Genomic DNA, 13,404 nt, shown 5'->3' on the forward strand with positions numbered 1-13,404 from the left:
GTGAGCCAACTGGCCTTGCTCCAGTCTTTGCTCCAACAGGCCTCGCTCCAGTCTGTGCCCCAACGGGCCTCTTTCCAGCCTGTGCCCCAATGGGCTTCGCTCCATCCTGTGCCCCAACAGGCCTCACTCCAGCCTGTGCCTCAACCGGCCTCGCTCCAGTCTTAGCCCCAATGGGCATCGCTCCATCCTGTGCCTTAACCGGCCTTGCTCCAGCCTGTGCCCCAACGGGCCTTGCTCCATCCTGTGCCCCAATGGGCCTCACTCCAGCCTGTGCCCCAATGGGCCTTGCTCCAGTCTGTGCCCCAACAGGCCTCGATCCAGCCTGTGTCTCAACAGGCCTCACTCCAGTCTGTGCCCTACTTCGCCTGGCTCCATCCACTCCACCCTGCCCTATTGCCCTTAACTGCATCACCTTGCCCTAATCTACAGTACTGTATCATATATAAAGAAATATATATTGGGCCAGATTCACAGACGACTTACGCTGACGTATCTATTGATACGCGCTGCAAGTTCAAAGATGCGCCGTCGTATCTATGCCCTGTATATAGGAACCTGAAATATGGCTTCAGTCGTCCGACGTAAGTTGCCGTATGCCATCGTATCTTGGGTGCATATTTACGCTGGCCGCATGGGGCGCTTCCGTAGATTTACACGTCAAATATGTAAATGAGCTAGTTACGCCGATTCACGAACGTACTTGCGCCCGCTACGCCGTTTACGTAAAGGCTTACGTCCGGCGTAAAATTACCCCTGCTATATGAGGCGCAGGTAATGCAAAGTATGGACGTCGGAACAAGCGTATCTTTTTACGTCGTTTACGTAAGTAGTACGTGAATGGGGCTGTGCGTAGGTTACGTTCACGTCACAGGCATTGAGCCGGCGTATCTTAGGGAGTAAATTCGACATGATACTGAGCATGCGCGCGCATTCACCGTTCGTTCGTCGCTTCATTTACATGGGGTCACGATTCATTTCCATACAACACGCCCACTACCAGCCTACTTTGAATTACGCAGGCTTACGCCGGCCCATTTACGCTACGCCGCCGTAATTTAGAAAGCAAGTGCTTTGTGAATACAGTACTTGCCTCACTAAGTTACGTTGGCGGAGCACATATGAGATGCGCTACGCCCGACTAAAGATACGCAGCTGTACGTGAATCTGGCCCCTTTTGTATATATAACAATAAAACATTTTTTTTTTATATTTTTTTGTTTTGTAATTTTTTTTTGTTTTTTATTTTATTTTTTAAAACAACATTCTTGAAACAACAAAAAAAAGGATGTTAGAAAACAAAGAGGGCAACACGGTTACGACCAAATTCATCAATTTCATTTACAATGTGAAGGTTGATGAAGTCTTCTAGCATTAGGGTGGCCAGCTCCCACCACTCGATCCTCCGGGGCACTCTTCTGTTTCCAACCTGTGGGGGAAGAAAATCAATCAAAGCTCTGCAAAGAGGGCATCTATCACTTCGAGCCCTCCATGTTCCGATGCAGGTCGAGTGAAATAGGTGGGAGCAAGGTAGAGCTGTACTGTCCTCTCCCACATCCATTTCACTCAAACAGATGGAACAGGTGGGCAACTCCTGATACTCCCTGGCCGGTGGTCTGGCTGGTGCAGGCTGGTCCTCAGCAACGATGCGGTCCCTTGGAGATCGGCTACGATGGGCCCTTGCATTCTCTCGCTGCTGCCGAAGAGCTGCTCGTGTTCGGTGAGCAATGGGTGAATCCATGCCTGTAATGCCAATGGAAGAGATTTCAGCATTTCTGTCATGTAACCCTTTCTATCTCAATTTTAAACTTAAATGACAAAGGCAAGTGTCTAATTTTTAACAGATTTCAAGTGTGACAGGTGGCTGTCTCATAGGTAAACCTGAAAAAAGGAGATAATTCAATGACTCCGCAATGTACCCATACATCACCAGATTGATATGGTTATACCGGAATGATGCCTACAGCTACAGGCATCATCCCAGTATCTATTTTTTTTGTCAGCAATGCTCTTTAATGTAAAAGTGATCCTAGGAGCAACTTTAGTGATAGCTAATTAGCCGCTGGATCTCTTTTACAGGCAGTGGAAGAGGAAACCCCCCCCCCAGCCCTCCGCCCCAGTCTTCTCGGATTCTCCTGTGCCACCCGGAGAACCCGGGACTGAAGCCAGCAGTTCTGCCAGCTGACCATATAGATGACTGAGGATCGGAACATCCGCAGATCTCTCAATAACGATGACCTGTCACTGTTCTGGCTATCACAAGGGATCGTTTTCATCTGTTGTGATAGCTATGAACACAAAAAAAAAATTAGAAAGTGTAAAAATAAAAAAAAAATAAAAAATGATTAAAATAGAAAACATTCTTAAAGCGCCCCTGTCCCCCCCATGCTCATGCACTAAGGCAAACACATACGTAGGTCACACACACATATGTAAAATGGCATTACCTCCACACATCACACCTGAGAGATATCGCCACAAATGTTATAGTGAGAGCAATAATTAGCACCAGACCTCCTGTGTAACCTGTAAAGGCTTTTAACCGCTTAAGGACGGTCTCCTGCACATTTACGTCGGCAGAATGGCACGGCTGGGCACATGCACGTACAGGTATGTCCTCTGCTAGTGCCCAGCCATGGGTTCGAAGCACCATGAGCAGGACCGCGGAACCCGCGGACCCGATCGCCGCTGGAGTCCCACGATCAGTCCCGGAGCTGAAGAATGACGATGACGTCACACCTACAGCCACACCCCCCTACAGTTAGAAACACATATTGGGTCATACATAACCCCTTCAGCGCCCCCTTGTGGTTAACTCCAAAATTGCAATTGTCATTTTCACAGTAAAAATTACTGTGGAAATTTTTTTGCTGTGAAAATTACAATGGTCCCAAAAATGTGTCAAAATTGTCCGAAGTGTCCGCCATAATGTCGCAGTCACGAAAAAAATCGCTGATCGCCGCCATTAGTAGTAAAAAATTTTTTTTTTATAAAAATGCAATAAAACTATCCCCTATTTTGTAAACGCTATACATTTTGCACAAACCAACCGATAAACGCTTATTTACCAAAAATAGGTAGCAGAATACGTATCAGCCTAAACTGAGGAAAAATATTTTATATATATATATATATATATATATATATATATATATGGGCGATATTTATTATAGCAAAAAGTAAAAAATATTGAATTTTTTTTCAAAATTGTCGCTCTATTTTTGTTTAAAGCACAAAATAAAAAACGCAGAGGTGATCAAATACCACCAAAAGAAAGCTCTATTTGTGGGAAAAAAAGGACGCCAATTTTTGTGAGCCACGACGCGCGACTGCGCAATTGTCTGTTAAAGCAACGCAGTGCCAAATCGCAAAACCTGGCCGGGTCCTTTAGCTGCCTAAAGGTCCGGGTCTTAAGTGGTTAAAGTGTTGTCTACGAATAATTAAGTGTACCGTTGTTCGTCGTCGTTCCATGAGCATCTTCAATTTTAAAGCGTGACAGGTTAGGTATTTATTTACTATGCGTAACATTAGAATTTATATTTTACCAAACAATTAGATATTCTATTGTGTTTTTATGCCTTCAAATTCATTCATGTGAATTTTCCTCCCCCAAAAAGTTGCATTTGAAAAACCGCTGCGCAAATACTGTGTGGCAAAAAAATTGCAACCCCCACAATTTTATTCTCTAGGGCCCCTGCTTTTAAAAAATATATCATGTTCAGGGGTTCCAATTAATTTTCTAGCAAAGAAATGCTGATTTTTACAAGTAGGAGAGGAATGTCAGACTTGGCCAGAGGATGAAGTGGATAAAGCGGAGCTCCACCCAAAAGGGGGAGTTACACTTGTTCGCACCCTCCCCCCCTTCACTGCCACATTTGGCACTTTGTGGGGGGCGGGTACCTGGTTTTGACCAGTACACGCTCCCACTTCCGGGTCAAATCGCTGTAGCGATCTACGAGGATCTTTGGCCCCTCCTCCTCCCCCCACAGCCTTATGGGACACACACACACATGTCCCTGAAGACTGTGGGACCATTCACAATGAGCAGCACGACTCGTGCATGCGCAGTAGAAAACCAGCTGCGAAAAATCGGCTCGGGTGCCGACATTGCTGCATCCCTAGACAGGTAAATGTCCTTATATTAAAAGTCAGCAGCTATAAGGCCAGGTTCACACCTATGCGAATTGAGTGCGGTTTAAACCGCATCTAATTCGCAGGACATTTCAAAATACATTGTTTTCAATGAGGCTGGTTCACATATGTGCGATGCATCCGCACTGCGTATTGCCTCCAAACCGCATGCGGTTTTTATGTCTTGCGGTGCGAATTCAGTCCCATTATCTTCTATGGGTACGCATCTAATTCGCACATGTGTTCAGTTCTCTGCAGGAGTTTCTCTCATTCAGCTCAATACAATTCTCCCCCACTCTCCTCTCACCCGGAAGTTCTCCCAGGTCTCCAAATTCGCACCTGATCTGCAGCTAAACCGCAGTTGATCTGCAGAACACCCTCTAGAGAAATCTGCAACGACAACGCAGCTCAAAAAAGCAACGCACTAGTGTGATTCCGGCCTTATACTTGTACTACAATACTTGTAGCTGCTGACTTTTAATTTGTTTTTCTCTCTAATAAAGTGGTTCTAAAGGCAGAAGGTATATACCCTCACATGGTCAGTTTGGAATCAATTTGGATATTCTCCAAAGTTTGCCTCTTCTGTATAATTTGATGCTCTAATGTCTGCCAGTGTCAATGTCCCGGCTTCATTCTTCCGTAGTGCTCGAGTCCAACCCCCCCTTTCCCCCTTCCCTCTTCCCCCCTCTACCTTACCTCACACCTCTACACCCTTTCTCTCTCCTATATAGATTACTTCCATATTGATTGATTTCCGGATGTCTATATACTGATTACTTCGATTACATCTGCCACTTTACTACTTACCACATAGTTATGACTACATAGATGGCAGAATTGATACTCGTGCCATTCAAGATATTGGCAGAGGCTCTCTATATACTTGGTTGGTTTCATACTGTTTCTATACTGTATATTTTACAGCTATTAAAGTATTGTGCCTATGCCCATGTGCCCGCCCTTATAGGTGATTACAAAAACTTGGTACACACCCTTTATTTCACAGGTGTCAAACACAAGGCCCGTGGGCTGAATCCGGCCCTCCATGCCATTTATTGTGGCCCTTGCACCTCTCCTGCAGCTGCAGGAGAACTCCAGCCCTCCTCTGGTCCTCCTCCAGACCCTTACTTTCTGCTTTTAAGCAATGCATCCAGCTTCTTCCCAGCAGCAGCATAAGGAAAGGGGGGTGCACTGTGATGTAAGGGAGAGTGGGGGACTCACCTTCTGATGTTGGGGTGGTTCTTGACATCTAATGTAAAGGGGAGGGGGTGCGCTGGACATCTAATCTTACAGATACAACCGGCCCTTTTGAGAACAATCATAATGCTGATGCGGCCCACAATGAAATTGAGTTGGACACCCCTGCTCTATTTGGTCCACAGTGTGTTTGCGTTCTTTTTCTTATTAAATGCAACAGCATTCTCTTTGTATCGCCTGTAATGTACCAGTGGTGGAAAGTGCATTCTTTGTGATTCACAGTTTCTCTATTTATTAGTTATGTAAGGTTTCTCTCAGCCTCTCATAATCTAGGGACTGCTGTACAGAAAATCCTTGGAGTACTAGGATCCAAAATAATTGTGAAACATAAATAGTGTGCTGTGTAACAGTGACATTCAAAAGGCAGTATGTCATATGTGCAGCAAAGTATCAATAAAAATCCAAAGTACTGTAATCAACCTTGTAATTATATAAATCACTATTGAATTGATCACATTCAACACTAAAACCTTAGTGACTTAATAACTGAATGTACTTAAAGCAGAGGTCCCGCGAAAATAATAATATTAAAAGCCAGCAGCTGCAGTATTTGTAGCTGCTGGCTTTTAATATTATTTTTAATAAATGGACACTTACCTGTCCAGCGCACCCGCGATGTCAGCAGCAGAAGACGAGCAATCGCTAGTCTCTCTGCTGCCCCCGCCACCATCCTCGGTGAGGGAATCAGGAAGTGAAGCCTTGCAGCTTCACTGCCCAGTTCCCTACTGCGCATGCGCGAGTAGCGCAACACTTTCCCAGTGGTCCCTGCTGTCTCCTGGGATCAGTGTGTTTCCCAGAAAGCAGCAGGGGGGGGGGAGTGGAGTGACTCCTGTGGGAGTCATACCCGGAAGAGAAAACATAGAGGAGGCTCTCTAGTGTAGTATGTTTTAAACACTCAGAGGTTTATTCAAACATATAACAAACAGGGTACTCACATTTAAAACAGTAATGTAGTGTATATCAGAAAACTTCACTTCCGGTGTCCTAGTGTCTAACGCGTATCGTCACTGTCACGTGACTTCATCTGAGATCATATACAGGTGTCTGCACCCCCCTCCCCCTGAAAGGTGCCAAATGTGACACCGGAGGGGGGGAGGGTTCCGAAAAGAGGAAGTTCCATACACTCAGAACCCCTATTTAAAGGGATTATGTGGCAAAAAAATGACAAATCAAAGATTTTAGTTAAATCAAATATGTTCATAAACAGGTGAGTAAAAGTCCAGTAAAGGTGTCCATCCATATCCATGGTATTGCAGTGTCCTCATGCACAACAAATGCAAAGTGTCAGTGCTCCACCACCGTGTTCTAAGCAAACTCAATGGCCACTTACCAGAAGTTTAGATCCACAAGGGATTCTATGCGCATTTCAAGTGTACTGATAGAATGGATACCAATTTACATTTTTGATTTCACTATAATCTTTATTTTTACATTTCTTGTCACATAGTCCGTTTTAATAGGGGTTCTGAGTGTAAGGCCGCGTACACACGGTCGGTCAAAACCGATGAAAACGGACTGAAGGTCTGTTTCATTGGTCCAAACCGACCGTGTGTGGGCCCCATCGGTCAGTTATCCTTCGGTCCAAAAATTTAGAATTTGCTTTAATTTCAACCGATGGAGGCCTAACCGATCGGTCAAAACCGATGGTTAGTATGCAAAAGCATCGGTTAAAAACCTGCGCATGCTCAGAATCAAGTCGACGCATGCTTGGAAGCATTGAACTTAATTTTTCTCTGCACATCGTTGTGTTTTACGTCACCGCGTTGGACTTGATCGGTTTTTTAACCAATGGTGTGTAGGCACATCAGACCATCAGTCAGCTTCATCGGATGGACTGATCGTGTGTACAGGGCCCAATAGTCACTTCACACCGAATGTACTTGTGTATTTATGAACTACTTTTTAAGTACATTTGGTTATTAAAGCGGGGGTTCACCCTATGGACGGGAATTTTTTTTTTTTTTTTTTTTTTACCTTAAAATCAGGCATTGTAGCGCGAGCTACAGTATGCCTGTCCCGAATTTTTTCCCCCCATACTCACCTTGTAGTCGTCCATCGAAGATACCGGGGAATGGGCGTGCCTCTGGAGACGGAGGATGATTGACGGCCGGCTCTGGCGCGTCACGCTTCTCCGGAAATAGCCGAAATAGGCTTGGTCTTCACGACGCGTGCGCATAGCCTGTGCGCAGGCGCCGTGAAGAGCCGAGACCTACTCCGGCTGTCTTCGGGGAGAGTGACGTGCCAGGGCCGGCCGTCAATCATCCTCCCTCTCCATAGGCACGCCCATTCCCCGCGGGAGCCGGAATCTACGATGGACGACTACAAGGTGAGTACGGGGTTAAAAAAATCGGGACAGGCATACTGTAGCTCGCGCTACAATGCCTGTCTCGATGGTAAAATCATGGGATTGTGGGTGAACTACCGCTTTAACTCACTAAGGTTTTGGTGTTGCATGTGTTAAATTCAATACAGATTTATAGAATTACAAGGTTGATTACTTTGGCATTTTATTGATACTTTGCTGCACTACTGTTTTTTGAATGTCACTGTTAGACAGCACACTATTTATGTTTCACAGCAGTTTCTCTATTTGGTTTTCTTGTGTAAAATTAAAAAACACAAAAAAACTGACTAAACATAAAGGCAGAAGGTTTTTTACCTTAATGCCACGTACACACGATCTTTTTACGGCATGAAAAAAAACTTTGTTTTTCGGCATGTAGAAAAAACAAAGTTTTTCCAACTTCATCATTAAAAGGACATTGCCCACTCACCATCGTTTTTAAAAAATGCTCTAGCAAAGCGCGGTGATGTACAACACTTACGACGGCACTATAAAGGGGAAGTTCCATGCAGATGGCGCCACCCTTGGGGCTGCTTTAGCTGATTCCGTGTTAGTAAAAGACGATTCACGCTTTTCTGTCTGTTACAGCGTGATGAATATGCTTACTCCATTATGAATGGTAGTTTTACCAGAACGAGCGCTCCCGTCTCATAACTTGCTTCTGAGCATGCGCGGGTTTTTAACGTCGCTTTAACCCACACACGATAATTTTTTACAACCCGAAAAACTACATTGCTTAAAACGTCGTTAAAAAATGCAGCATGTTCGAAAAAATTTGTCGTTTTTCAGAACCCGAAAAATTATGTGAAGCCCACACACGATCATTTTAAATGCCATTTTTTTAAAACGATGTTTTTTTCATGGCGAAAAATGATCGTGTGTACGCGGCATAAGGCATGTTCTGCATTAGTGTTAAAAACCTTCTGCATGCAGCTCTCCCCCTTACACTTAGCTGAGCCTGATCTTAATCCAGTGCTATGTACGAGAGCAGAGGCTCTCTCTGCTCTCTCCCTCTTCATTGGCTCAGAGACAGCAGTGAGAGCCATTGGTTCTTGGCTGCTGTCAATCACAGCCAGTGAGAAGGGAGCAGGGGGGCAGGGCCGTATGGACAAACCGAGCCAGCTCAGGAGCGAGCCCACACGAGTGCCCTCATAGGAAGTGTATTGCAATGGGGGCACTCTGCAGACAGGAGTACCCAGGAGAGCCGGCGGGGGGACCTGAGAAGAGGAGTATTGGGGTTGCTCTGTGCAAAACCATTGCACAGAGCAGGTAAGTATGACATATTTGTTATTTCAAAGATAAAAAATTTAGGTTTAGAATCATTGTAATAGTCAGATTCATGCATAAGTCCAATGATGACTAGTTGAATTGAAATTAACCTTCCTAATCTTCTATTCACAGAGAACAGAGCCATCTACAATACATCATACTGCACGTTGTCATGAAAAATAAAATACACTTTAGGTATCGGGTACCCCCTAACCCCCCTAATAAAGGTTTAACCCCTTGATCGCCCCCCAGGTAACCCTTTCACCCCCTGTCGCCAGTGTCACGAAACAATCTTTTTTCTGATCACCGTATAAGTGCCGCGGGTGACGCTAGGTAGCCAGTTAGAAATTTAGGTTCACCGTCAGGTTTTTATAGCTTCAGGTACCCCCATATACTACCTAATAATTAACCCCCTAATTGCCCCCTAGTTAACCCTTTTATCAGTGATCACTGTATAAGTGTTACAGGTGACGCTGGTTAGTTCGTTTGCTTTGTATAGCGTCAGGGCACCCGCCATTTATTACCCGATACGGGTTTAACCCCCTGATCGCCCGGCAGGTGATATCAGTTAGGTTTCAGCGTCAGATAGGGTCTGCGTCGCCCCAGGCAGCGTCAGATTAGTGCCAGTAGCGCTAACACCCATGCACGCAGCATACACCTCCCTTACTGGTATAATATCTGAACGGATCAATATCTGATCAGATCAGATCTATACTAGCGTCCCCATCAAGAGAAAGGACACACATTTTGTTTGGGTACAACATTGCATGACCGCACAATTACCAGTTAAAGCAGTGCAGTGCCAAATTGTAAAAAGTCCTCTGGGGCTTAAGTGGTTAACCACTTAACCCCCGGACCATATTGCTGGTCAAAGACCAGAGCACTTTTTGTGATTCGGCACTGCGCCGCTTTAACTGACAATTGCGCGGTCGTGCGACGTGGCTCCCAAACAAAATTGGCGTCCATTTTTCCCCACAAATAGAGCTTTCTTTTGGTGGTATTTGATCACATCTGTGGTTTTTAGTTTTTGCGCTATAAACAAGAATAGAGCGACAATTTAAAAAAAAAATTATATTTTTTACTTTTTGCTATAATAAATATCCCCCAAAAATATATAAAAAAACATTTTTTTCCCTCAGTTTAGGCCGATACGTATTCTTCTACATATTTTTCTAAAAAAAAAAATCACAATAAGCGTTTATTGATTGGTTTGTGCAAAAGTTATAGCATTTACAAAATAGGGGGTATTTTTATGGCATTTTTAATAATATTTTTTTTTTACTAGTAATGGCGGCGATCAGCTTTTTTTCCCCGGTACTGCGACATTATGGCGGACACTTCGGACACTTTTGACACATTTTTGGGACCATTGGCATTTTTATAGCGATCAGTGCTATAAAAATGCATTGGATTACTATAAAAATGCCACTGGTAGTGAAGGGGTTAACACTAGGGGGCGGAGAAGGGGTTAAGTATGTTCCCTGGGTGTGTTCTAACTGTAGGGGGGGGGGTGGCCTCACTAGGGGAAATGACTGATCTTCTGTTCATACATTGTATGAACAGAAGATCACTATTTCTCTCCCTGACAGGACCGGGGGCTGTGTGTTACACACATAGCTCCCGGTCCCCGCTCTGTAACGAGCGATCGCGTTTGCCTGGCCTCGATCGCACCCGCCTGGCACGCACACGGGAGTCGGGGCGAGCGGGGGGCGCACGCACGCGCCCCTAGTGGCCTGCGCGAGAGCCGACGTATAGCTACGGGCTCTCGCACAGGGGAGCCGACCTGCCGTCGTAAAATGACGGTGGCTGGTCGGCAAGTAGTTGATTTTTTTTTTATTATTATTTATTTATTTTATTACTTTTTTTAAACTTTTTTTTATTTATTTTTTTCGTTTATCTTTATTGCTATTAAAAGGTGTGGACAAAACCCCCTGTGATAGCTTTGGGCAGTGACAGGTACTCTTCATGGAGAAATCAGGGGTCTGTTAGATCCTTGATCCCTCCTCTGCCCTACAAGACAGCTGATCAGACAGAGGTCTGAGATTTACTGCACACAAACACAATATAATACACAATAATGTTTTTGCGAAAATATAAAAGATAATGATGCATCAGGTAAATACACAGGGGACGGGATGGTTTAATTTTTATTTTTCATATTTTAAAAATAAATAAAAGTAAACACAATATAATACACAATATTTTTGCTAAAATATAAAAGATAATGATGCATCAGGTAAATATATGCCAAACATTTCAGAATATATTTATACGCATGCTGACTGGTAAGTGGTTAAACATATAGGCCCGGATTCAGAAAGAAGTTACAACGGCGTATCTGGAAATATGCCGTCGTAACTCCGAATGTGGGCCGTCGCAACTCGGCGCCTAAATCATAGAATCAGATACGCCTCACAGTTGCCTAGATACGAGCGGCGTAAGTCTCTTACGCCGTCGTATCTTAGTTGCATATTTACGCTGGCCGCTAGGTGGCGCTTCTGTAGATTTACGTGTCGAATATGGTAATGAGCTAGATACGCCGATTCAGAAACGTACGTGCGCCCGGCGCATTTTTTTACGTTGTTTACGTAAGTTTTTTGGCGTATAGTTACCCCTGCTTTATGAGGCGTAGAAATGTGATGATTGGGATATAAAAACTGCGCCCAACTGACAACCCACTACTGCGCCTGTATGGAAAGAAGTTATGAGGCGTAGCCAATGTTAGGTATGGACTTCGGGCCAGCGTCAAATTTTGCGTCGTTTACGTAGTTTGCGGAAGTCGTACGCGAATAGGGCTGTGCGTAATTTAAGTTCACGTCTAAAGCAATGACTATTCGTGGCGTCATTTGGAGCCTGCGCACTGGGATACTTTCACGGACGGCGCATGCGCCGTTCGTTAGTAACGTCAATTACGTGGGGTCACGACTATTTAGCATACAACAAGCCCCCTACCAGCCTATTTTGAAATACGCGGGCTTACGCCGGCCTATATACGCTACGCCGCCGTAACTTCGGGTGCAAGTTCTTTCTGAATACGGGACTCGCCTCTCAAAGTTACGGATACCTCCGCCCCTCCGGTGTCACATTTGGCACCTTTCAGGTGGGAGGGGGGAGCAGATATCTGTGTAATCCAGGTATTTGCTCCCTCTTCCGGGCATAGATCTCTGGAGTATCTGCTGTGACCTACACCATGTCCAGCTTCTCTTCCGTCCCCCCTGCTGTCTTCTGGGAGACACACAGGTCCCAGAAGACAGCAGGGACCAGTGAGATTGCGCAATGTGACTCGTGCATGTGCAGTAGAGAACCAAGAAGTGAAGCCGCAAGGCTTCACCCGAGAACGGAGGGGCAGATCGCTTTGGGTGCCGACATCGCGGGCGCCCTGGACAGGTAAGTGTCCATATATTAAAGTCAGCAGCTGCAGTATTTGTAGCTGCTGACTTTTAATTATTTATTTTTTCGGCGGAACTCCACTTTAACACCCAATCCCAATTTTGCAACTTTGGCATGTGTTCCTAAAACTGTGCATATCATCGCAGCTACTTAGTGTATTCAGGTGGATTATACTGTACCTTGTGTTTTTTCAGGACAGCTTTCATTCGGTGGGAAATGTTAATACAAATCTCCTGATTTTTATTATTATCAAAGGGAAAACTGGCCCAAAATAGTAAACAAAAAAACCATTTTGTACCCGGGCCAACTCTGACACTTCACTCCTAGATAAAAATCTACTTTTATTTGCTTGAAAATTGCTTTGAACCCCCAAACTATATATATATATATATATATATATATATATATATATATATATATATATATATATATATATATATATATATTTTTTTTTTTTTTTTTTTTCAGCAGAGGCCCTATAGAATAAAGTGATGGGTGTTGCAATTTTTTATGTCACATAAAATTTGCGCAATTGTTTTTCAAAACGCATTTTTTTGGGGGGAAAAAATACATTTTAATAAATAAATAAATACACAACATTTACTCCAATTTGTTTGTATCATGTGAAAGATGATGTTGCCCGAGTAAATAGTTACCTAATATGTCACGCTTTAAAATTGCACCTGCCCGTGGAATGGCGGCAAACTACGATGCTTAAAATTCTCCATAGGCGACGCTTTCATCAACAGGTTACCAGTTTAGAGTTACACAGGAGGTCTGGTGCTAGAATTATTTCTCTCAGTCTGTTTTCCACGACAATACCTCACATGTGCGTGCGGGAGAAACGTATGCGTTCACATTTGCGCGTAAGCACGGTGAGATGGGGGTGCTTTATTATTATTATTTATTTTATATAAAAAACATTTTTTAGACTTGGAGCTCAGGAAAGGTGGTGGAGGCAGGGCTGTCTTAATGAGAGGGCACACCTGGGCACTGCCCAGGGGCCACAGCTGCAT

Source organism: Rana temporaria, chromosome 3 (assembly GCF_905171775.1).
Source record: "Rana temporaria chromosome 3, aRanTem1.1, whole genome shotgun sequence".
NCBI lineage: Eukaryota > Metazoa > Chordata > Amphibia > Anura > Ranidae > Rana > Rana temporaria.